This window comes from Schistocerca nitens, chromosome 3, assembly GCF_023898315.1.
Source record: "Schistocerca nitens isolate TAMUIC-IGC-003100 chromosome 3, iqSchNite1.1, whole genome shotgun sequence".
In the NCBI taxonomy this organism is placed as follows: Eukaryota; Metazoa; Arthropoda; class Insecta; order Orthoptera; family Acrididae; genus Schistocerca; species Schistocerca nitens.
In genome coordinates this window covers 453,527,675-453,555,027 of record NC_064616.1, presented here as the reverse complement: position 1 = coordinate 453,555,027, position 27,353 = coordinate 453,527,675, and the positions used below count along the sequence as shown (strand labels likewise).

The 27,353-nt window shown below is 45.5% G+C and overlaps 1 protein-coding gene and 1 non-coding gene across 2 annotated transcripts in view; one reads left to right on the top strand and one right to left on the bottom strand.

The window, feature by feature from the left end:
* Positions 1–27,353, top strand: part of LOC126248381 (uncharacterized) — a 597,430-nt gene that overhangs the window by 2,238 nt on the left and 567,839 nt on the right. The gene's annotated exons all lie outside the window — the stretch shown is intronic.
* On the bottom strand, positions 25,870–25,942 carry Trnaa-cgc (transfer RNA alanine (anticodon CGC)). The gene has a single exon. It is a non-coding gene; the product is annotated as a tRNA-Ala (tRNA).

The window sequence follows — 27,353 nt, the reverse complement described above, 5'->3', positions numbered from 1 at the left end:
ATAACTCGTTCAGAAAAATTACCCTGTGTTTAAGTTATGCTTTCCATCTGCTCCCCTATGAAGCGTGCGGTATTGCTGGAGTTTTGTCGAATAGTATTTCATTCTCTTTAAAAATTAAATGACATTCGAAGCTATATTGTTTTTCTGCTCTTCTCTTTTTTATGTCTGAACTGCAACTGCTCACATTATTGCAGGTTAGTTGGACCAGCTGGCTGGCCTGTCCTATCCAAGTTAAACGCGCCGCTAAAGCTGTTGTCTCTCATTATCGCTCAGTCTATGTGCGTGTAACGCACAGCATAAAACGTATCCCTATGATCGTACTTGACTGTACTGGACACGTATCGGTCTCCGCTCCATGTTAAACGAAATCCAATGAGATTCAAGCAGACGCGGAAGAAGACATGGTGTACTGTTGACATCAGGTTTAGTCTTATGACGAACAGAGTATAAAAGCAGCAGCGTGTCCTGTGTGCGAGCGACAAACTCCTGCTACAAGATGGTTAACAGAGCCGACCAGCTTTTCCTGTAAAACGAATCGTGGAATGTTGTAATTCGAGAGTAAGGCAACAAAATTATCTTCTAAGGCGATGAAGGAGCGCTGTGTATGAAATTTAAGAACAGATGAACCTTCATGGATTATTTCATAATTTGTATAGTCAGCTACAAAGACCACCAAACAAATTCTGGGAACTGCGTGGATGAGCACAGATACGTTCTACTGTCTTATCAATGAATTACTGAGTAGTGTTTCTTACGTGATCAAGCACTTTCAACAGCCGATAAGTGCAGAAGAATGACTGACTAATGTAAATACTAAATAATGAGAATTGTTTGATACGAGCTGTTCGTGGTCTTCAGCTGTTCTGGGTACCAAGTTTTATCTATACTCTTTACACTGCATTTCAAAGGATATTTGTTAGGTCTTCAAATGGCTCTGGGCACTATGGGACTTAACATCTGAGGTCATCAGTCCCCTAGAACTTAGAACTACTTAAACCTAACTAACATAAGGACATCACACACATCCATGCCCAAGGCAGGATTCGAACCTGCGACCGTAGCGGTCGCGCGGATCCAGACTGAAGCGCCTAGAACCGCTCGGCCACACCGGCCGGCCGTACGTCATCATCAGTCAGTGTTAAAGCCAAGTGTTTCAATTAATTTAAATAATCTGCATAAAAACACACACAAAATTTTTGAAAACAAAGGTAAAACGTTTTGGGAAATGATTTGTCTAAAAGTATGAAACAAAACAGTATAGAGAAACATTTGGTGCACATCATTTGCATCGCATTATTTCGAGCATCATTCGACAGCATGTCTAATGCGTATGTAAATTATTTTATTTCTTTTACACAAATCATTTCACAAAATATCGTTTTACTTACAAATTTTAGTCAGAAATTCTGTACTTACTGGCACCTCATTTGCCTTCCTAGCGTCTTCTCTTCTCGAAATGTACAAAATTTAGTACTTGATTCGAAGGAAGTTTTTTTTGAGAGTTTAATATCACACCAATGTATGTTTTTATGCGCAAAGTAACTAGGCCTTGAAGAGATGAACTTTTTGAAACTTCATTTTCATAGCTAGTAGCTAACATTTGACCAAGAAGTTTCGAGTGTTAATCATACGACAAAATACATCCTCTTTGCATGTTATCATTTGCAAAAAACTTCGTTTCCATATCTTGAACAGTTATGTCTTGAACAGTTTATGAAATATGACGATTTTTACGATCGCATGATTCGTGAAGCACAGGGATGGACATGAGCGCGACGCGCGCGACCCATCCGTCACATTCACGTATCCAAAATCTTGAGAACTAAGAGAGATCCCGTTCTGTTCTCAACTTTAATAACTTCACTGCATTTCATACGTTGATATCTATGACCTATAATGAACTATAGGTAAAGTCTACACAATCCTTTTTTACCTCTGCAAATTTCCAAAATTTTTGTGCAGTCGTTTACATTGATTTGTGCAGCACAGTTACTATGACGAATAACGAAAAGAAATTCAGTCGCTTAACGAGCGAAGATATCAGTTCGTGAGATGAGAAACAATCAATTTCTTTTCACCAAATACGGGGTGTTCAAAAGTCTCTCCGCAGTGCCGTATGATTGTTACTCGCGCGTGCCGTTTGACGCAGTGAATATACCGAAATGAAACTCAGCGAAATACAAGTTATTAATTCATTGCCTATTCAGTTTTACTTACAAAGTTTCACATTAAATGTTGAAAGTGTCCCCCCTGTTGTTGAATACACAATTCAATTCGTCTAATCATGTTTCCAAACACAAGCTGCAACATTTCTTCTGTAACAGAAGCAGTGAAAGTGGATATTGCAGTTTTCAATTCATCAATGGATTTTGGACGGTTTTTATAGACAGTTGCTTTCGCTGCACCCCAGAAGAAAAAGTCAGGTGGGGTTAGGTCAGGCGATCGTGGAAACCAAAGTCCCTGTGAAATTATGCGATCACCAAAAACATCAGCAAGCAGTGACATTGAAACGCGAACTGTATGCGCGGTTGCACCATCTTGTTTAAAATAACCGTTCAGTATTTCACTTAACACAAGTTCTATGAATGGGTACAGAATATCACTGCAGTATCGTTGCGCGTTTATTGTTTCGTTGAAAAATATGGGACCCACAATCCGAAGTCAAGAAATTGCAATCCAAACCCCTATTTCCACAGAATGAAGTGGTTCCTCGTGAATACACATGGATTTGCAATACTCCACATACGAGAATTTTGCGAGTTCATGTACCCGGACAAATGAAACCACGCCGCATCAGTGAAAAACGTTTCATTAAGAATATACCTTCCACTTTGTTGAACGAAATTTTTGAACCATTGACATTTAATGCAGTCTCTTGCCATGCTCAGTATTTTTCAGTTCTTGCACTTTGTATGGGAGAAGTTCTATTTTTTCCTTACAGCTGTGTGGACCGTTCCGACATTAACATCGATTTCCTGGGCGAGTTTTCTTAGTGATTTGTTCGGACTCATGGACATTTTATCGGAAATATCGAGTAGTTTGCCGGCCGCGGTGGCCGAGCGGTTCTAGGCGCTACAGTCTGGAACCGCGCGACCGCTACGGTCGCAGGTTCGAATCCTGCCTCGGGCATGGATGTGTGTGATGTCCTTAGGTTAGGTAGGTTTAAGTAGTTCTAAGTTCTAGCGGACTGATGACCTCAGAAGTTATGTCCCATAGTGCTCAGAGCCATTTGAACCATCAGAGCCAATCGAGTAGTTTATCCTCAGACAAAAAGCTAGTACGACCACTTCTCGGTGCATATGTCACTGAACCCGTACTTCGAAATTTGTTAATCAAATCTCGCACAGTATCGCGATGTGGGAGTGTTGTCTCCGGGAAAACTGAATTAAATGTTTGACGAACTGAAACTGTGTATTTACGGCCAACTTTGAACACTTGCTCGACTTAAAACACACGTTGGTTAGCCTTTTAACAGTGACAAAAACGAAACAAACGAACAAAGGAACTAAACTTAAACGTACAAGTCAACACGTAACTACACACACCAACGATACTACTGACGCTGGCTGAGATAAACGAACAAGTGGAATGTTGGGAGAGTCCCCTTGAAGGGAAGTAACCCAGGCAGACTAACAATCATACGGAACTGCGGAGAGAGTTTTGAACACCCCGTAGATAGGATGATAAATATTTCATAGCAGCCTGGTGTCTGCTCCAGTGCTTTGCCGAGAAGACTCGTAGCTGTCGCTCTAACTGTCGCGCGCGCTGCAGCGATAAGATTCAAACACGTTTGATTTCAAGCGTCGCAAGTTGTAGCGCAGGACAGGCAGCTCACCTAGGACACTTCCGTGGGCTTTTGTTTGTTGCCTGAAGCTGTCGCACACTCTCGGTCGCTACCGCAGTTTAAAGTAGGACGAAGCCGCGGCGACTGAAGCTACAGTCAAACGGTACCGTCGCGCATGCAGCACGCGATGCGCTGCAACACGCTGCTCGTTGCACTCAGTGCGCACGTGTTGGTGGGGCGCGCTGTTTTGCTGCGTAGTAGACTTTGCCCCGGGTCCTGGTATGTGTAGAAGCAGCGTCTGGAGCGGCAACACAGTCGGAGAGCTGCAGCACCCAGATTCAGCTCGCAGGGGAGTAACAGCGGCGAATACTCCACACAACTTCAGATATGAACCGAAAGTAAACGGTCGCCCTATGGACCGAAACGTGGGAACAGATCCTGATTCTGATAGGTCGAGCGGTCAGGACTGAGGTGTGGGCGTTCAGAACTGGTGTCAGAAAAATGATAGCATAGAAAATTGGGCCAAATAAAGACAATATAATTCACTGCAGGGATACACGGGGCAGCCTAAAATAGGAAATTACTAAGTGTAGGCCAGTCTAGGAGGACGAACAAACTAAATAAGTGGTTAACGAGGAGAGGTGGCGCTTCATGTTAAGTTCTGTTGGTGGCCGGTCCTGAGGCATTGCCTCCCAAGAAAGATGTGTATTCTACTCAAGGACTCGATCACAAAAAAGGAAAGTGTCTATTCTGCTTTGCAGAAACCTCCAGTGTCCACACACGTGACCTGTCTCCCATGCATGTTATTCGCTGAACGGATGGTACAATTCACTAGCAGCTTCAGCAGAGGGCTTCAGGCGTCTCTCGTCGGCAGCTTCAACCGAAAAGAACTGCCTCGATTCTGAAAAGCAGGCAGCTTGTGTTACGTATGCACAGCCAAAGTTATTCAGGGAGTAACTTGTAAAGATTTGACTGGAGATCCGAAATAAAATTTTTTTAAATCAAATTCCGTAATATATTCCTTCACTGATTGTCACTTTGTGCGTTTAAATTATGCTCTCGCAATACTGTATATCAATAATTTCCAGGATGTGCTGTGCCGGCCGCTGGTGGTCGAGCGGTTCTGGCGCTACAGTCTGGAACCGCGCGACCGCTACGGTCGCAGGTTCGAATCCTGCCTCGGGCATGGATGTATGTGTTGTCCTTAGGTTAGTTAGGTTTAAGTAGTTCTATGTTCTAGGGGACTTATGACCCTTTTGCCGGCCGCGGTGTCCGTGCGGTTCTGGCGCTGCAGTCCGGAACCGCGGGACTGCTACGGTCGCAGGTTCGAATCCTGCCTCGGGCATGGGTGTGTGTGATGTCCTTAGGTTAGTTAGGTTTAAGTAGTTCTTAGTTCTAGGGGACTTATTACCTAAGATGTTGAGTCCCATAGTGCTCAGAACCAACCACTTATGACCTCAGCAGTTGAGTCCCATAGTGCTCAGAGCCAGGATGTGCTGAGCACTCTCCTGCCGGTTTCTTCCATAGCACACTATATTGGCCAGATAGCGTCTAGGTAGACAACACGTTTTATGTCTTGCAAGCCTGCCAAGACAGTGTGCATGAGCCGCTGAAAACATTCTGGTGTTCGTTTCACTCCCATTGGCATCCACTTATACTCGTAGTGCTCCTAATTCCAACTGAACGCAATTTTCTTTCTGTCTTTCTCGCCCGTCAGTATCTGATAGTATCCTCTTGCAGCCCGCCCGGCTAGCCGCGCATTTTAACGCGCTGCTTCCAGAGCGGGAAGGCGTGCCGGTCCCCAGCACGAATCCGTCCGGCGAATTAGTGTCGAGGTACGGTGTGCCGGCCAGCCTGTGGATGGTTTTTAGGGCGATTCTCCATCTGCCTCGGCGAATGCCGCCTCAGTTATACTACGTCGGCGAGTGCTGTGCAAACACTGTCTCCACGTACGAGTACACCATAATTACTCTACCACGCAAACATTTGGAACTACACTCATCTGGTATGACACGTTTCCGAGGGGGGTTGGGGGTGTTCACTGGGGGCCGAACCGCACAATAACCCTGGGTTCGGTGTGTGTCGGCGGTGGGGTGGATGGACTGCTGTGACCTGTAACGCCGGCCGGGATGGCCGAGGGGTTCTAGCCGCTACAGTCTGGAACTGCGCTACCGCTACGGTCGCAGGTTCGAATCCTGCCTCGGGCGTGGATGTGTGTGATGTCCTTAGGTTAGTTAGGTTTAGGGGACTGATGACCTTAGAAGTTAAGTCCCACAGTGCTCAGAGCCATTTTGACCTGTAGCCTGTAGTGAACCACTGAGGGCTACGGCGGAACGAAGCCTCTCTGTCGTTTCTAGGTACTCGGTTCAATACACAATACACACACACAATCCTCTCGCAAGACGAAGCATCGATAAATGCACTACCTGCCCAAGTTTGTCCTTTATATCGAAGATATTCAGAAGTAAAAGTGCATTGACTATACTGATATCGTTTAATTACCTGCAGTCCGTCATGAGTCTCCTCTTTTGTTTACCACTGGCGTCTGTCTTTCCTGGAACCAATAGTAACGGGGTATTCCATTTGTTCTCGCTTTCGACAATTATACCATATTTCAGCATTTGCTCATTATGCTGCCTTAAGATCATTTTCTGTGCTTCCGGAAGCCTGTAGGAGATGGCATCCACTAACTTCCCTGCATGTTCCTATGCTATTGGTATCTTATGCTTAGCTGTAGACATACATGACAATTTATCAACCGGTAGATGGAATACATATCCATACTCTAGATAAACCTCAACTGTTGCACCTTTCTACGTTTATATACGATACAATATTGCACTGCCTGAGTTATTCCGAATTACGATGCAAAAGGGCCAGGCACTGCAGCGACTACAGCCCTTATGAAATACATGAAATGTATTCGCAGTTGCGAATATGGACAACCATCAGCTGTATAATGGAATGACGACAGTGGAAATGTGTGCCAGACCAGGACTCGAACCTGGAATTCCCGTTTATTACCACTTTTTTTAATCTCATTTTGTTCGTTATTGTTCGTTGCATTTGTTCGGGGCGGACATTCCATGACATCCGTTTAAGTTCATTGTTGTTCCATCTACTCAGTTTTTTTTTGCCGCAGAGGGCAGCTAACCCTCTGACCCAACACGCTGATCTACCGTGCCTTCTACCATTTGGCTATCCGAGCACGACTCACGGCCACACCCTAACTTCCATATGTCATCAACAATGTGTCTACAACCTGTACTCGTGCGTCCATCATGTATATTCCCGTACAGGGAAGACATTATACTTGAACGTCGCTTGCCTGGTGTCGGTGGATAAGTACGATATTGCATATGCCACCTGCAGGATGGTAGATCTACTGACACTGGTTTCAAGGTCGAAAAGAAAAAGTTTTTAATGAGGATTCCAATAAGGAAGGAACAATTGTCCCCTCCATGTGGTGGAAAAACTTGAAACACAAATGTGGAAATTAGAATTACAAGAATTTGTGTTTTTGGTTTTTTTTGTTTTTTTAAGCGAAACAATGAATACTCAGTAGATGAAGTAGCTAAGAATGCAGGGAAAACTGTTCTTCGAATTCCTCCCTACCATTGTAAATTAAACGCCATCGAGTTAGTTTGGGCCAGAATCAAAGGTTATGTCGCACCAAAAAACAGAAATTAAAAATATGTTAGAACAAGCGGTGAGAACAGTGACTGCAGGAGAGAGGAACAATTATGCCATCCATGTGGTAGAAAAACTTGTAACACAAATGTGGAAATTAGATTGCATTACAGAGGAGAAAGAAGTGAGTTTTGTTGTGAACCTGAATGAAAAAGGTCAGGTTGGACAGAATCAAAATATGTTATCAAATGGCTCTGAGCACTATCGGACTTAACTTACGAGGTCATGTCCCCTAGAACTTAGAACTACTTAAACCTAACTGACCTAAGGACATCGCAAACGGGCATGGATGTGTGTGATGTCCTCAGGTTAGTTAGGTTTAAGTAGTTCTAAGTTCTAGGGGACTGATGACCTCAGAAGTTAAGTCCCATAGTGCTCAGAGCCATTTTGAACTCGTTTATAGCATTTAGACTCTACTGCTTAACAGTCCTCATTTCATATAAGATTTAGTACCTCATCCAACCGATAAAATTTTATTATACGCAGTACAGTCGTAACAAATTATTAGTATGCATATGGACTTCAGATCATTGTAGGACTAATAAACAATAAGACTCCATAATAGCGGATTCACAGTAGAAGATGCAACTCTCATTTGCACGTAAACACGCAATTTCGTGTTAACAGGTGCAGAAGCATAGTTTGTCTGCTGAGGTGAGCGAGCGAGTAAAGCCTACCTTCGTGACGTACGCGCGCGGCCTGTCTTTCTCGTGGGCCTCGTTCGATGCATGGCCCGTATATATCGTTCAGCCCGCACACTGCACTGTGACGTCAGACCGGCAGCCAACTGCACAGCGTGCACGAAGTGTTTTCGACACCCCTGCTTCCACTGGAACAGGTTGTCGTCTGTCACGTGAAGCTTTCTGTTTCGTTCCACCTCTCGGTGAATAGACTACAGGAGTGTCTGTGGTGGTGCTAACCTTAAGCCTCATTATGCGAAATATCGATGACACCAGAGGTATTGTCTTAAATTGGGCAACACTATTCGTAATAGGGAAATTAGCCGATTGGCCGTTGTAAACAGGAGACTTGATCTGGCTGTGATGTCAGAATTACTTGTGTGAAAGGTGACTTAGAAAATAAACCCCGTTAGAAACGATTAACAACTTCTAAATTTATCAGAACTACTACAATGGCCAAGCTAACTGCCCTGGGTCAGGTGTACCCACGAAGTGGCCAAGTCTTAAAACAAAGATGGTTACTGTCTGTTACTGTTCCACTGCTCTAAAGTGCATCTGCCAGTGGCACCCAGGACAAAACACAGAGTCCCACAGCTAACTGCCTAAAACACCGTCAGCCCTGACTGCTTCCCCTACAACGACCAATGACGAGCTCTACCAGCTGCTTGCCTGCAGCTTCTCACTTCTGATTATGACTCCTTCTTTGCCCACCTCTAGCTGGGCGGTCAGCGTATTTGACTGCTATGCGGTGAGCCTGTGCTCGTTTCCCTGCAAGGTCGGAGATTTTCTCTGCTCAAGGACTGGGCGTTGTGTTGTCTTCATTATCATTTCATCATCATCGACTCACAAGTCGCCCAAAAGACGTAATTTCGAAGGTGTCTCGCCACCTCATGGCCCCTTTTTGTATTTTGTTCCTCAGAGGCTAGATATAGATGCTTCTCTCTATACGGTCACGCACTGCCTCCTAAGCCCTTTATTGGCTTGTCATGACGTACAGTCTTCCCTACCAAACAGACCTTTCTCTTTCACCCCCTCGTCCCACGCTTTCTGCTGGTCTCACTATTATTACATTGGGATGTGTGATGATAATGTGAGTAAACTTGATGCATCGCCTATCAAGAGTTCACTGTCCAGTAATCCACAGGGCCACCATTTTTGTATATCTTTATCATGATAATTTTTACATAATTATGGTTCAAATGGCTCTGAGCACTATGGGACTTAACTTCTGAGGTCATCAGTCCCCTAGAACTTAGAACTACTTAAACCTAACTAACCTAAGGACAGCACACACATCCATACCCGAGGCAGGTTTCGAACCTGCGACCGTAGCGGTCGCGCTGATCCTGACTGTAGTGCCTAGAACCGCTCGGCCACCACGGCCGGCAACTGTCAGAAAAGCTTCCTTCAAATTAAGTTGTGAATTTACGAGTTTCGAGAAGTCAAATGAAGTGTCAACAAGATCATGCTTTCTGAGTAAAACTTACGCAGATTATTTAGACTTATGGAAATGCTTGGCCTTAACATTAATTGCTGATGAACTACGTTCCCAGTAATCAAGGAAAATTTCATGGTTGTTCATTGTGTTTTATTCGGAATTTAACGTGTGTGATGTTCTGGGATAGGTGTGCATACACTTAAAGATCGATTACTTTGATGAGACCTTAAAAATATGCTTTGAGATGTTGCGTAAACAGTATAGATAAAAGCTAGTACACAGCATTGGTGACATGATTACAACCAAGTCAGTGATAAGAGAAGATATAGTCACGATCGAACTCGGGATCCATCAACATTGCTGTTCATGAGCTTACGATGCTACCATAACAGCACCGACGCCTTATGCAGAGTGTCATTCATTCTTGTATATTTCTTGTAGTCAGTCACTCATCCGCACCTGCCGGCTGTTAAGAGTTCTTGATAATGTAAGAAACATTCGTGTTTAATTTCTTGATGAGACATTCGAACGTCTCTCTGCTTATCCACGTATATTCGAAGTATTTATCTCGTATTCTTCGTAGTTGATGATATAAATTATGAAATTCTCCATGAAGATTCCTCAATTCGTAAACTTCATGCACGGTACTCCTTTACAGCCTAATTTTCCGAAGCTAATTTTGTGGCCTTATACTCGAGCTACAATTTTCTACGGTTTAGGGACACCGTTTTATAGAATCAGCTGTTCGGCTATAGTAGCCATCTTGTAGCGGGAGATCATGGCTCACACGCAGGACACCCCAGCGTATAGCCCAACGCTGACGCTTGTTGCTGGAGTTTCGCGCATCCAGACGTCGCTCGCTGCCGGCCTAAGTTTACGTGCCTCGTATCGCGCAGTTGCTCGTCATCGCCGCGGCGCTACTCCACATCGTGGGCTGCTGCCTGGCGATGAATACTGCTTGTCGCTCTGTACTCGGTGCCTGTTCGCACCTATTCTGTTGCTTCTGGACCTGTAGTCTTCCCCACCTCCTTCTCAGGAAAGTTGGGCGTAGCCACATCTGCCTGCTTGTGCCGTAGTGTGTAGCACACCAATAGTCCGATTAAAATTACTTGATAGGCCGACCTCCGTCACTTGCCACTACAGTGTTGCCACATCCACTGGCTGCTACCGCTCGGTTGTCGACGACACACACGAACACGGCGAGTCACTTCATAAATGCCGTAAATGTTTCGCGTGAAACAATGTTGGAAGAGGTCACCACGGGATATGAGGGAAATGGGAAATGTTATGTCGACAGCTGAGGCCACTACGAGGTTTAACGGATCTGGGAAATGCTATGTCGACAGGTGATTTTAAGTGACCAATGATTGAAATGCTATAGACGAAACGTTTTGTAGCCCTGTATTTAAACTCATGTCGTAACCTAATTACAACCTCATGTATCCGAGAAAAGGGCGATCAACAATCTGCGGCAGAACTAAAATCACGATCGGTGCGTTTAAGGCTAACCTCTCAGAGCAAACTCGAGACAGAAAAGTTTGAGTGGTAATTTCTCGCTGTCATTGGTTACCTGAATCTATACTCACATTGACTAAACGGGCTGTTGCATTACCAATCGATGAGCAATCCTGATTGGCACTTGGTTGCAGATTATAGGTGACGCAAGCAGATTCCAAACGAAAAATAGAATGATATGAATGAAAAAATGGTTCAAATGGCTCTGAGCACAATGGGACTTAACATCTATGGTCATCAGTCCCCTAGAACTTAGAACTACTTAAACCTAACTAACCTAAGGACAGTACACAACACCCAGTCATCACGGGGCAGAGAAAATCCCTGACCCCGCCGTATGAATGAAAAAAAGAGCAAATAAAGTCAATATGATGATGAAAATGACGTGGCAAAGTATTAGAAAAAAAAGTTATATTTTAACCAATTAACTGAATAAAAGTAATAACGAAAGTCTTTTGATTGGACTTAGAAAAATAAAAACTTTCGGTGCATATGATGAGATTCGATCCTACAACCTCCCACATGTCAGGTTTATATTACACGATGCTACCACACTGCGTAAGGTTACTCCGGCGACCCAGTCACAACGATTAATTGCAGCCTTCAAAAATTCGGCTTTATGCAATGTCGTGCGAAGTTTATCTAATGTGAATCGATCTCTGTGATTATACTAACTGTGTTATGACGCTGAATCGCATCTTGTGCGGAAGGATCCAGTAGCGATTGGTTACAGCTGTTCATGAAGCGTGTGTATTTCATTAACATTGTTGTGTGAATGTGACTGTGTGTGTCTTTTTGGTGTGCCTGTCATTTGTGATGAAATATGAAATAAAAGTGCCATACCCAGCATTCGGGATCCAACACATCAAGAAAGAAAGCCGGACAACGAATTGTAAGAGAAGTGACTAATTGTTGTAGCAGTTTGGCAACGGCGAACGGCTCGGGCGTGACCGTGAGCGCACTGATAGGAGGAAACCAGTTACAACGTCTGAAATGTCAAGTATCAAGTAATTTTAATCGGACTATAGTAATTTTCATGCGGAACATTGTCGCGTCGCCGGCCGGTGTGGCCGTGCGGTTCTAGGCGCGTCAGTTTGGAAGCGCGTGACCGCTACGGTCGCAGGTTCGAATCCTGCCTCGGGCATGGATGTGTGTGATGTCCTTAGGTTAGTTAGGTTTAAGTAGTTCTAAGTTCTCGGGGACTGATGACCACAGATGTTGAGTCCCATAGTGCTCAGAGCCATTTGAACCATTTGAGCCTTGTCGCGTCCCGAGTGTAGTTTTGCAGGGTATTCAGCGACAGGTGTTCGTAAAAAGGAAATTCATCCGGTTGGCCAAAGTGAGACGGATTATTTTGCTCGACTGAACTTACTTACGTTCGAAATTTAACTGTGACGAAGGACAAGGGCGGGAGGTGACTCGGCTGAATGACAACTTCAGAGGTGCAAATGATTCAAATGGCTCTGAGCACTACGGGACTTAACATCTGAGGTCATCAGTCCCCTACAACTTAGAACTACTTAAACCTAACTAACCTAAGGACATTTCACACATCCATGCCCGAGGCAGGATTCGAACCTGCCACCGAAGCAGTCGCGCGGTTCCGGACTGAAGCGGCTAGAACCGCTCGACCACCACGGTCGGCAACTTCAGAGTTAAAACATTGTTTGTATGTTTATTTCAAGAAACCATTCACACAAGAGGAATACCTGACAAGACGGAATGTTGCTTCGACAACACTGCTAAGCCCTAACAAAGAGACAGTGACAACCTCTCACCATTTCATCTGCCTACCAGAATGAAGTAATCGAGCCGCCAGCCTAATTGTGAATTCAACAGCAAGACTGTTACTGTACCTTCCCCAGCCTACCGCATATCGACCGCGAGACATTTACTACATGGGTAGGCGTTGACTAACAGTGGTCTATGCTTTAAAACTGCTGTTGAGGACGGTCAGGTGAGGACAGGTGATGCTGGGTCGTCCCTTCGTTTTGAAGCAAAATTTCAAGTTAAACCATAAAGAAAATTTATTCAGATTCGGTATCCGGTGTCACCAGGAGGATGCCGCCAGTTCAGAGGTGTTGAAACAGTGGGGCTGAGAGGAACCCATCATTGAGATAAGAGTAGCTGCGTATGTTCGGTTCGGTAGCCACCACAGAAGAAAGCGTCGCCTTCGTCGCTACGTCTGTTTGGTGATCGCCGCAGCACCTCACGCCAAACATCCCTCGCACACTACTGGCTCTCTGAGAGGACCGCGGAAGTAGAGGCGCCATGCACTCAGCAATTTTACCCGTGGACAGCCGAGTGGTATTCACGTGAACAACTCGTGGCGTAACCTTGGTGCGTAGCCATGCTAAGCCAGCTCCGAGCAGTGCTTCTACGTTAACTGCAGTTGAAAGGCAGATAGTAAAAATTTTGTTATTTGCCCACCGTAATTCCTTCTGAACTAGCGGCCCTGCACACTCCTCCCCGTTCTTCAAGAGCAGCAGTTACAATTTAGAATTATTTAAAGAAGTGTGAAGTTGCTCCCTCAGACAGGGCGGTGTTGGGCATAGGGGCCTTACAGAGTAAAAGGAGGGAAAGGCTCTCCCAAGTGGATGGGCGACGCTGGGGTATCAGTGGTGGTATGGTCGCAGCACCGTAGTGGGTGGTCAGTGGTTGTCAGCAGGTTCACAGGTGACAGCATATTGGCTGGAACACTCCCACAGGGTGAATTTTAGCACAGGCCCTGGGAGAGTGGTTACAAAGGCAAAGGGGTACATAATATTCGGTAACAAAATAAACTGCACATATTTTCCTACAGGGCTAACCTACTAGGTTGAGTTTCATTTAAATAAGTAAAGTATGTGTTAAGTTTTTCTCTCCAATAGCATAAGGTATTAGGTGTATGTGTTTCCCATCTCGAGCTGCTGGATGTGTAAATGACTGTCAAACTACAGCGTTTGCTCAACTCTACTGACATTCATAGGGCCAAAACGCCGTAGGAATGATAGAAAGCGTTTGACATGACGTTTGACACCTTCAGCTTATAAACTATTACATACTTTCTCCTTACAAACTAGATTCTGTGTTATGGGTGGCTGTCCATGTCTCCGGAATAATTATTCTAAATGTTACGATTCAGATCAGGGCGGTGGAAATAGCATTTGGTAGGATGACAGTCATCATAGGGTTATGACACGGAATATAACTGGCTGCTATCTACGAAGGTAACAACTGTCTGATTGCCCGCATCTCGTGGTCGTGCGGTAGCGTTCTCGCTTCCCACGCCCGGGTTCCCGGGTTCGATTCCCGGCGGGGTCAGGGATTTTCTCTGCCTCGTGATGGCTGGGTGTTGTGTGCTGTCCTTAGGTTAGTTAGGTTTAAGTAGTTCTAAGTTCTAGGGGACTTATGACCACAGCAGTTGAGTCCCATAGTGCTCAGAGCCATTAGCCAACTGTCTGATTAGGCTTGGAGGTTTAAACTCTTAAGCGTGCTGTTTTGCACTGGCTGTACTCAAACGGATATCAAGGAGTAAACAAAAGCAATCCTTAGCATAGATGCAATTACACTGAAGAGCCAAGAAAACTGGTACTCTTGCCTAATATCGTGAAGAGCCCCCGCGGGCATGCAGAAGTGTCGTAATGGTTCAAATGGCTTTGAGCACTATGGAATTTAACATCTGAGGTCATCAGTCCCCTAGACTTAGAACTACTTAAACCTAACTAACCTAAGGACATCACACACATCCATGCTCGAGGCAGGATTCGAACCTGCGACCGTAGCAGCAGCGCGGTTCCAGACTGAAGCGCCTAGAACCGCTCGGCCACAGAAGTGTCGCAACACAACGTGGCATGGACTCGACTAATGTCTGAAGTAGTGGTGGTGAGAACTGACACCATGAATCCTGTAGGGCTGTCCATAAATCCATAAGAGTACGAGGGGATGGAGGTCTCTTCTGAAAAGCACGTTGTAAGGCATCCCAGATATGCTCAATAATATTCATGTCTGGGGATTTTGGTGGCCAGCGGAAGTGTTTAAACTCAGAAGAGTGTTCCTGGAGCCACTCTGAAGAAATCTGGACGTGTGTGGTGTCGCATTGTCCTGCTGGAATCGCCCAGGTCCGTCTGAATGCACAATGGACATGAATGGATGCAGGTGATCAGACAGGATGCTTACGTACGTGTCACCTGCCAGAGTCGTATCTAGACTGTCAGGGGTGCCATATCACTCCAACTGCACACGCCCCGCACTATTACAGAGCCTCCACGAGCTTGAACAGTCCCCTGCTGACATGCAGGGTCCATAGATTCATGATTTTGTCTTCATACCCGTACACGTCCATCCGCTGGATACAATCTGAAACAAGACTCGTCCGACCAGGCAACATGTTTCCAGCCATCAATAGTCCAATGTTGGTGATGAGGGCCCATGCGAGGAATGAAGCTTTGTGTCGCGCGCTCATCAAGGGTACAAGAGTAGGCTTTTGGTTCCGAAAACTCATATCGATGATGTTTCGTTGAATGGTTCACACGCTTACAGTTGTTGATGACCCAGCATTGAAATCTGCAGAAATTTGCGGAAGGGTTGTACTTCTGTCACACTGAACGATTCTCTTCATTCGACATTGGCCCCATTACTGCAGGATCTTTTACTGGCTGCAGGGATGTGGGAAATTTCATATATTACCGGATTCCTGACATTCACGTTGTGCTCATAAAATGGTCATGCGAGAAAATCGCAACTTCATCGCTATTTCGGAGCTCCTATGTCCCGTCGCTCGTGCGCCGAATATAACACCACGTTCAAACTCACTTAAATCTTGATAACCTGCCATAGTAGCAGTAGTAACTGATCTAACAACTGCGCCAAACACTTGTCTTATACAGGCGTTGCCGGCCGCTTGCTTCGTATTCTGCCTGTTTACGTGTGTCTGTATTTGAATACGCATGCCTATACCAGTTTCTTTGGCGCTTCAGTGCATATGTAAATTACAGGGGGAGAGGGGAAGAAAGGGACGGAAAGGGAGGGAATATATGTAGGTGCAACTGTTAAGTTTGTGCGCTTGTAAATAAAAATAAAAAAAATAAAAAAAGGCTAGTTGGCCAAATCACGCAACAGGATAAAGTTGGTAAAATTCTGGTTGACATTGGGCAATAATAGGTAACTGTATGTACATGTTTTTAACATCAATGCCTCGTGTTAAGTCGCCATGGGTGTCAGAATCGTTTACTCGCATGTGTTTACTTAGCCACGGAAATAATGCAATGTAAAACACTGTGGGGCATAATACTGGCAGGGACAGTGCTGAAATTCATAATGAGATCCCGATGCCAAGATATCGTTTCCAAGTATTGGTAATGGATGCTCGGCATTTTAATTTGGTGACAGACAGGTTGACAGATGTCATTCAGTACTCTTTCCTTAACTTCCAACCGGGAAACTTTAGTATGACAGGAATAAGGAACAAAATGTACACGAAACATTCAACTGTCTGACTCGGCGCTTTACGTAGCGTCGAAGGCGAAATACACAACGTTACAACACGTAATGCGGAAAAGAAACAATTTCCCAGTAATCATGAAGTTCTTCAAATGGTTCAAATGGCTCTAAGCACTATGGGACTTAACATCTGAGGTCATCTGTTCCCTAGACTTAGAACTACTTATACATATCTAACCTACGGACATCACACACATCCATGCCCGAAGCAGGATTTGAACCTGCGACCGTAGCAGCCCCGTGGTTCCGGACTGAAGCACCTACAACCGCTCGGCCACAGCGGCCGGCATGAAGTACTTCAACAGTAGCGAATGCAGTTATAAAGGTACGGACACTTGCTGCAGGATAGGTCCGTGAATTGTTAGCACATGGATCAAAAAAAGCGGCTTCTGCTATACGTCTGGAATAGACAGAACTAGATACATAAAAATACTCTCGCTTCGACGCAGGATGGCAATAGACATAATCGGACATGCAGGTTAGTGAGGCTTGGATGTTTTAGGAAAGGGTTTTTTTAGACAGATTGGAAGCAAGTAATATTATCTCCAGTCGACGATTTCCAGAGCAGCCAACACATTATGCACAGTGGAGGTTGTCTGTTCACTCCGAAGTTAGATGATGAAAATTACGGCGGTTGCAGTATTAGTAGCCTTTAACGAATTCTTTGGACACAGGAAGGGGCTAATGGGGCGGATATGAACTGGTAGGCCGGTAGACTGGGTAGTGAAATCAGAATTTACGGAGTTCGGTGTTCTCACTCTATTTTATTCTTCAACAAGAGGTCACTGAATTTGGTATGATCAACATTAAATTTCTATAAACCAGTAGGTTGCTCAGTGGAGGCCAAGACACAGGTGTATGGGTTAAACATCTAGGGCTAGATAACATATATGCATAAAGAGGCTTAAGATGACAGCAAAAGTCATTGCGGCAAATGTAATCAGAGTAATGGTTGACAATATCCATCTGGACACAAAAATCATTCATAACTCATGTGACGTCAGCTGTAGGATGAGAGTTACATTCTGACTTAAACACTTTCCAACTCTCCTCTCTACTAGCCGATTATGTATGGGCAGCAAAGTGTGGTGGTCAGTGATGACAATGGGTCTGACAGTGTCAAAGTAATTACATGAACTACATACACATAAAATATTTGAAACTATTCACGGCATCACCAATACATAAAGTACATGCGCAATAACATCATATCAACAAAAACACGTAATGAGCATCTAAGGAAGCAATATAAATAACATAAATACAGGGGGACAGAGGCAGTGAATAAACGAGACAGTAGACTTATCCCCACATGTTTGATTAGGGCGCAAACTTCTCTTCAAAAATGTTCAAATGTGTGTGAATTCGTATGGGACTAAACCGCTGAGGTCATCGGTCCCTACACTTATGCACTACTTAAACTAACTTATGCTAAGAACAACACACACACCCATGCCCGAGGGAGGACTCGAACCTCCGGCGGGAGCGGCCGCGAAATCCGTGACATGGCGCCTCAAATCGCGCGGCAAACGTCTGCTTGTGGCAAAGATAATTGGTGTTGACATGCTCGCTTAAGTTCTGGCTGAACGGTCTGTAATGTTGGCGAGGACGGTAAAAGCATTACTGCTCGCTGGTGCGGCAGGTTATAATGAATTTTAAAGTTAAATATGATCTATCCGTTCTGCAAGTGTGTCTATTAGTAACTGATTTCTCTGTAAAGTTAGGTGCATGCATCTGATTTACGAATAGTGTTGTAGTAATGGAAAAATCGCAATTAACGTGAACTACATGACAAAGGAATTCTCAACTACGTGGATAGCAGGAGGTGGATTAAATGTTTATGAATGTACTCCTTAACAGTAGAAGGGTGAAGATGATTTGTTGGGGTAATGTAGTGAACGAATGAAAAGTTCTCGTTGGTGTTTTAAAGTAGCTTAGCTCAGCTTCTGAGCGCACCTGCAGGCAGCGGCGTTGCTGACGGCGAGGACGCCAGTGCAAGCCAAACGTGTTATGATTGTCGTCAGACAGCGGCGAGGTGGTAGCGCGAGTATAATAAAAGTGTGAAAAACTCTGGAACGTGTCCTTGGTTGTATCTTGACTCATTTGTTCCTCTAAACTCGACAACGCAATGTGTGAAGGATGAAGTAACCTGTACTGTGTAAAGGTAATTATGATTTCCCTAAGGAGGTCTGTGTAGACATGTGGGACTGCAAACGCGTAAAAGCATAAAAGTTGTTTCCTAACTGCTTGGTCTAGCAGGTAATAAACTTTGAATACTATCTTCCCAACGGCTGTATCCTTGCTATTAGCAAAACCGTTGTATTCCTCGATGTGATGGTGACAGTTGATGATGCCAATGGTCTCGGAGGCAGGTAGTAGACACGCAGCAGCGGTGTTGATCCCTTGCCGGATTGAGCTATATCTTAGGTTGTAACCTGGAAATTGTGTGAAACGGTAATACTAGACATTATGGTGTATGAGTTTTGAAGAATTACCATCATATTGAATCGGCTGTAATGCTTGATGCTGTTATAGAAAGTCGGGGCTGTTTGTTATGTAAGTAACGGCCCATTGTTTGTGTGCGTGTTTTGTGGCTACCTGATTAAACATAGTAAGAATAGGAGAAACATCATTCCTCTGATGTTAATGAGGTATTATACATTCAGAGTAACTCAAAACATAAGGTGAAAGAGTGTTTACTATGAGCGCAGGATGGGGCTACACTGAGAAAACACCGGAACGGTGCGTAAAGCATCTGTTTCGACTAAGGGTTACCATTCATGGCAGAAAGCTTGCTAACAGCTGTAAGTGGTGTGTCCGTCCATACACATGTATATAAGGGTGGTTTGGATAACATTTCCGTTGGCAGTGGGAGGGGGTGGGGTGGGGGTGGAGTTCTGAATACATGGTGTCTTGCAATGCACGTGGCATATCCACCATACGTCACATTGCGTCGATGTGCGCACGTGTTACGTAACGGGACGGTGCGTAGCACGACGCGTGGCGCGGCCATCGAACTCAAGGTATCAACGGAGAAGAATAGCGATGGCTTCGTAGAGAGGAAAAACGGAAGGAAAGGTTACTCGAGGTAGTGACTGTAACGTCAAAACAACCCGAAACTCACTCGTGTGGTATGGCTGTTCATAATTTAATAGCCATAGTCGGAAATCTGTCGGTCATCACCTGTTTGCTGCGTAGATCCGCCAGGGCGTGATGGCTAGCGCACCAATCCATTGATCAACCAATCTACCTCTCGTAGTAGCAGCTCTAGGCTTCAACGAACTCCAGTGCGAACACAACTTTACGGAGCCCACAAATGTTCATATCGAGGGGTCTGACGTCGCAGTAGCACCACAGCTGGGTCTGTTAGGCGAGGGGAGAGAGATGGGAGGAGAGCCATGGGTCGGCTCCACTTGTTACCTTGGAGGAGAGAGAGGGGAAAAGAGGGAGGCGCAGGCGGGAGGTAGAGAGGGGAAAAGAGGGAGACGCAGGAGGGAGGGGAGAGAGGGGAAAACAGGGTGGCCCAGGCGGGAGTGAAGAGAGGGGAAAAGAGGTTGGCGCAGGAGGGAGGGGAGAGGGGAAAAGAGTGAAGCGCTGGATGGAGGGGAGAGAGCGGAAAAGAAGGAGGCGCAGGCGGAAGACACGGGCCACGTGGTCATCCGCTAGGCGCTCGAGGAAAGAGAGGCGGAGGAGGATAGCAGGTAGACCGCGCCTTCGCAGTACAGCAGCGCAGCACGTGTCCGCTTGGAGATTCAAACATTTGACAGCTGTCACTCTGACGTCTCACTCGGCAATCTGGCAATAGCAACATTAGTTGTACTGTTAATTAATTTTACGGACGGAACAACATCACAGGCTTCTCTAATCATCCTCGCAGCACGGGTCTCTCCTTTATCTGACAGTCTGCCGGTAAACAAACATGTCAGTAGTAGTTGGATGGAACGAATCACAAAATATGTTTCTCACTACAAAGATAGTTTTAGGAATGGCATTATGTGTAAGCAACTGGCAGTAGAATATCAGGTTGTATTTAGATCGTCCGTAGTCAACATACACTCCTGGAAATTGAAATAAGAACACCGTGAATTCATTGTCCCAGGAAGGGGAAACTTTATTGACACATTCCTGGGGTCAGATACATCACATGATCACACTGACAGAACCACAGGCACATAGACACAGGCAACAGAGCATGCACAATGTCGGCACTAGTACAGTGTATATCCATCTTTCGCAGCAATGCAGGCTGCTATTCTCCCATGGAGACGATCGTAGAGATGCTGGATGTAGTCCTGTGGAACGGCTTGCCATGCCATTTCCACCCGGCGCCTCAGTTGGACCAGCGTTCGTGCTGGACGTGCAGACCGCGTGAGACGACGCTTCATCCAGTCCCAAACATGCTCAATGGGGGACAGATCCGGAGATCTTGCTGGCCAGGGTAGTTGACTTACACCTTCTAGAGCACGTTGGGTGGCACGGGATACATGCGGACGTGCATTGTCCTGTTGGAACAGCAAGTTCCCTTGCCGGTCTAGGAATGGTAGAACGATGGGTTCGATGACGGTTTGGATGTACCGTGCACTATTCAGTGTCCCCTCGACGATCACCAGTGGTGTACGGCCAGTGTAGGAGATCGCTCCCCACACCATGATGTCGGGTGTTGGCCCTGTGTGCCTCGGTCGTATGCAGTCCTGATTGTGGCGCTCACCTGCACGGCGCCAAACACGCATACGACCATCATTGGCACCAAGGCAGAAGCGACTCTCATCGCTGAAGACGACACGTCTCCATTCGTCCCTCCATTCACGCCTGTCGCGACACCACTGGAGGCGGGCTGCACGATGTTGGGGCGTGAGCGGAAGACGGCCTAACGGTGTGCGGGACCGTAGCCCAGCTTCATGGAGACGGTTGCGAATGGTCCTCGCCGATACCCCAGGAGCAACAGTGTCCCTAATTTGCTGGGAAGTGGCGGTGCGGTCCCCTACGGCACTGCGTACGATCCTACGGTCTTGGCGTGCATCCGTGCGTCGCTGCGGTCCGGTCCCAGGTCGACGGGCACGTGCACCTTCCGCCGACCACTGGCGACAACATCGATGTACTGTGGAGACCTCACGCCCCACGTGTTGAGCAATTCGGCGGTACGTCCACCCGGCCTCCCGCATGCCCACTATACGCCCTCGCTCAAAGTCCGTCAACTGCACATACGCTTCACGTCCACGCTGTCGCGGCATGCTACCAGTGTTAAAGACTGCGATGGAGCTCCGTATGCCACGGCAAACTGGCTGACACTGACGGCGGCGGTGCACAAATGCTGCGCAGCTAGCGCCATTCGACGGCCAACACCGTGGTTCCTGGTGTGTCCGCTGTGCCGTGCGTGTGATCATTGCTTGTACAGCCCTCTCGCAGTGTCCGGAGCAAGTATGGTGGGTCTGACACACCGGTGTCAATGTGTTCTTTTTTCCATTTCCAGGAGTGTATTAGAATTCTTTGCTAGTACGCCACTTACCTTGGTTTCTTTGTTTTGGTACTCTGGTTGAAATAAATGCAGTGGCAATATTACTCAGAACGTTGCTCGTAATTGTTTATAAAGTGACGTAATGAGGTGTAACCATCTGGCTACAGTAGTAAGTCTACAGAACTTGCAATTTGGGTGTAGGAATAAAGTTGACATGTCTGTTGGTCTCTGCTCACGGTTAAATACGGAATGCCTGCATTCCATGGAACACTATATGACCTACACAACAGTCTCAGATCTAATTCTTGTGTGTTCCTAAACAATGTGATTGTGTGCACGTACGCTTGTTGTCAGTAGACCACAAGGAAACCTGGGATAAGACACACTATTTACTTGTTTCACCGTACCTCTGTAATAAGGCAAATCTTAAACAAAAATTGGATAGAAATGACATACACATGACAGAACATCGAAACACTATGAATAGATGCAGTAAATTGACTCTAAGCTCCATGCAGCAATATACGGCGCGCGCAACTTAACACATCGGCAGTAACCAAACACTTTCCGTTCTACAACGCATGAGCAGGAACGGGCTAAATCAGCTTTGACTTCATACCGTGTGTACTGTTCATTCGTACCTAACACTTGCAGTCAGTCTTGATTAAACATTTCCTCATTGATACTTACAATCTCGTATTCCTCTTTGATCTGCATTACTGTTCGCTTGGGAGGCAGGCAGTAACGGGGTGAGCTGCCTGTTCTACCACATCTTTGCTCAGCTGGCCTCGGGTTATTGGCTTTGGGATTGTTTTGGTTGCTACACTTCCTCCTTCTTTTAGTATTAGAACCCTGGTGTGGCTTCATCGGAGGTTGAGCCGTGGTGACTGCGTTTATCTCACTACTGTTTTTCTGATATGGCTGGTTTGAGGGTACAGTGCAGCGACAGAAACTTCGTCGGTACTGTACCTATGTACAGTGCCTCCTCATAGGGACGAATTGAAGGTACGTCGAACGGTAAGGATTGGGACAGTGCTCAGCGACGTGACCGGTCTGGCCACATCGGCGGCAATTTGCCACTTCCGCAAACAAATGGCGAAGCTCACTTCTCCGTGGAGGCGGGGCCACGAATCTACAAGCCTCGTCCCATAGGAACGCAACTCTGACAGCTTCAACAAAGGAAAGGGTCGTGTGTGAGGGGGGGGGGGGGGGGGAAGGATTGGAAGCAAGCTTAACCTGAACACCTATGTGAGGGTGTATCCCTCTGACATAGACATCTATTGCTCGATACTCTGCTTCCTTTCTGAGCGCTTCATTTCGCGCAACCTTTGACCCTAATACATACGTGCGGCACGAAACAGCCAGAATTATGTCAGCAAAGGTATCAAACTCTTTATTCAGTTTGTGCCGCAAGGTAGACAACTGATCTCGGTAGTAACTGACTCTTCTATTGTCAGAGTAGCGCTCTACTAATCTACGCGCCAGGGCATCAAACTTTGTAATACTTATATGTATTCCGTATAAATCCTAGCATCGTCCGCAAACCAGACGCGACTGATGTTAAGCATAAACTCGTCGGGCCACGCACATATTTTAACAGTGTCCGGGACGTTTTGAATAAATGTGTAGACGTTCTCATTTGATTTTCCAGAAAAAGAAGGTATGAAATTTACAGTTGGAAGGGCGAGGTTGTAAGGCGCCGGTATTTTGGTCACCTTACATGTTAAAATTACTAACTAAAAGTCATCAATTATGATAATTAATACAGACATTTTATCAAAAGAGATCGATGGTTTGGAGAGCTGTCACTTTATTAGCGGAAAGGTTTGATACTAGCTAACTTCTCCCTGGGAAAAATATTTTTCGCTGGCCGTAACAACGAAGAAGCATTTGCTTGATTTTTTCGAGAAACATCTCGAAGGTTCTGGAAGCGCCGTGTAGGCTGCGGTTTCACATCCTATAAGGGTGGGAGGAAATCGCTTCGAATGGATGGCTGTGTACAAAACGGACACTGGAGTAACGGAGGCTTGTTTGCGAGCGTGCAGGAGTCTAGAGAGAGGAGACGAGCAGGACAGTCACAGAGCAACGCTGTTCTGAGAGGTTGCTGGCAACGTGTACAGTGACTAGTCTCTGTCTTACTTAGTACACTGCTGATTGCGCTACTTGAAGTGCGAGAAATTTGTTTCTCTGTAGAGAGAATAACAGGTTGGTTCTTCACTGTGGCGTTGCTAGTGTTGAGACGTACTCATTTACGCTGGTGCACTAGAGACACAATTTCACTCCTGGCCAGTGTAGACAAGCAGACTTCAGAGCCTCGAAAACGACTGCGATAACTGAATATCTTCAACCATAGGAGCAATAATACGTCCATTGTGTAGCCGTATTTATATTGTGGACGCCATGCTGCATCTCCACGCCGCCAGCAGTCTTCTACTACTCGGAAGATCCTTACTTTGCTGATCACTCGGGTGATATTTGCGCATCGAGCTAATACAGGTAACTGTGAAGTTAAATCCGAACTGTTCCACTAGTTTGTCTCACTGTTTTTCGTTGTTCAAATGGCTCCAAGCACTATGGGACTTAACATCTGAGGTCCATCAGTCCCCTAGATTTAGAACCACTTAAACCTAACTAACCTAAGGACATCACACACATCCTGCGACCGTAGCAGTTCCGGACTGAAGCACTTAGAACTGCTGCGCCACAGCGGCAGGCGTTTTTCGTTGTCTATGCCAGCCTAGGTGGTGGTTAGAACAAACAAAAAGGTTAACAGTATCAACCTTTGCAGTGTTCTTAGCAAACGTAACAGGGGACGCATTTAGGCAGCTAGGTGTTATGCCAGTCTCGGATATGGTAAAGAGTAGGATTTATAATGGTATATTTCTTAGCATTCCACGTTCTGTTCTTACACTTTCCTTTTTATTTTTAATTAAACATTTATTAATTGAATCCTCCTTTTCTTATTTAACATTAGATAAGGAATAGATATATAGGGAAGGATCAATTAAATTAATTTTTTATGACAAGAACACATCAGTGTTGTCGCGAAAATCAGAGACAGAGTCAGATAGCGATAAATACACTACTAATACCACAGATGGCATCTTGCATAGAAGTGGCTACTCCGCGCAGGCTTGTGCATAAATAGGAATTCTGATTGTGTAGCTTGTTTTTGAATTAACAAGATGAGTAAAACACCAAGTTAAATAGACAACCAAGAGCTCTGAAAATTTAACAGTAAATGTGTAGAAAAAGTAATAGTTTAGATAGTTTCTTTTTATAATAATTAAATTAAACTCAAGCTTTAGCATAATATTCGTAACATTAGTGATAGATTCTGCTGTGCTTCAATCAATCGATTTTTTTCTTTTCTGTTGTTGTGTGAGTTCTGTTCTCACAATATTTTCGCCGTTGTTTATGTCGTTATACTGATATTTTTATGATATTATGTGTGGTAAGGTAGGATATGATGTGCGTTAGTATAGAATCTGATCTGTGATAGGTCATGTACGTACGAATATTACCGTATTAATGATCACGAGTAGTAAAGCTCGACAAAAAAGAGAGCAAAGCCGCACAGTACACTGCGACATAATGGCAGAAACATAAAGGGGAAATATTGTTGATAGTGATTTATACTATCGGAAAAACGCAGAGTGGTGGTGGTTAGTGTTTAACGTCCCGTCGACAACGAGGTCATTAGAGACGGAGCGCAAGCTCGGGTTAAGGAAGGATTGGGAAGGAAATCGGCCGTGCCCTTTCAAAGGAACCATCCCGGCATTTGCCTGAAACGATTTAGGAAAATCACGGAAAACCTAAATCAGGATGGCGGGAGACGGGATTGAACCGTCGTCCTCCCGAATGCGAGTCCAGTGTGCTAACCACTGCGCCACCTCGCTCGGTGTAAAAACGCAGATAGGGAACATATAATTAAGTACCCATCCGATGCTGAGCAGGAATTACACAGGCACGTCGAAACAGTAGTTACCATACTACACTATTCGGATAGTGATTCCGATTGTCCAGCCATGTCAAGGAAGTGTTACAGCGAACCACCGTCTTGTGCGTCTGGCCGAAGTAGTACTAACGCCACATACGGTAAACGTACAGTTCAAACCGAAAGACCGAGTTCTCGAGGTGTTAGACTATCACGAGTAAGCTTAGATGGATAGAGTGAAACGATGTTCAGAAACGTGAAAAGCGAAATATCCTGCATACTCGATTAATTAAAAGCGTTGAAGGAGGACGGAATAGAGATACGGAAGGAGATTGAGAACTTTCGTACAGAATTACAGGCGGAAATTATCAAATATCGAACATATTTACTGAAACAGGTCAAGCAAGTAAATGACGAAACTGAAAAAAAAAAAATAGAGCAGCTGCAAAATCAGATTGTGGGTTTCCGAACTGAAATTAAACGAGACGTTTCACAAGCTCAAAAGAGGCGAAAGAGGCACGCATGCTCGCAAGAGAAGCAAAGCGCATAGCACAACAGCTTAGAACCGAAATAAGGAGACAGAAAAAACGGGTAAAAGTGTTCAGTAAGATGCAGAGTCGCATCAAGAAACTGGAACAAGAAAGGGCGCAGGCTTCAGAACGATTGTCGACTGAAAACCAAAAAGTGAAGTATCATGATGTAGAAAAAGGTCTAGAAGAGAGGCTTCGGCAACTCTTGGAACAAAAACGATCGTCATTATGCTCAGGCGTGGATACGGAAACATCGGACACGTGAGGACGCGGTGTCACGTGCAACGTTAGTAGCGTCTTTTCACGAGTGAGTGAAAACAGACAGAACGACGTGTCAGTCGCACGGGAAAGTCATAACATGCGGACAACCGCAATACCACACTCGGCAGAAGCGTAGACACGAGGCGATGTTCCGTTGTAATACGTCAATAAGACACGGAACCAGTATGTGTGGCCGGCCGGAGTGGCCGAGCGGTTCTAGGCACTACAGTCTGGAACCGCGCGACCACTACGGTCGCAGGTTCGAATCCTGCCTCGGGCATGGATGTGTGTGATGTCCTTAGGTTAGTTAGGTTTAAGTATTTCTAAGCTCTAGGGGACTGATGACCTCAGAAGTTAAGTCCCATAGTGCTCAGAGCCATTTGAATCATTTTTTTCGGTATGTGTGAGCACTTGCAACCAGGACTCATAGCCAGTAACAAACTGCATTCCGCTACGCCGTTGTGACACATATCACAAATTTATGTCACCACATCCAGCATAATCGGCACTAATTGAAGACACACGTGACCGAGAGACGTGATGGCCGAAAGAAACAGGCGACAATATGACAATAGTCGATCA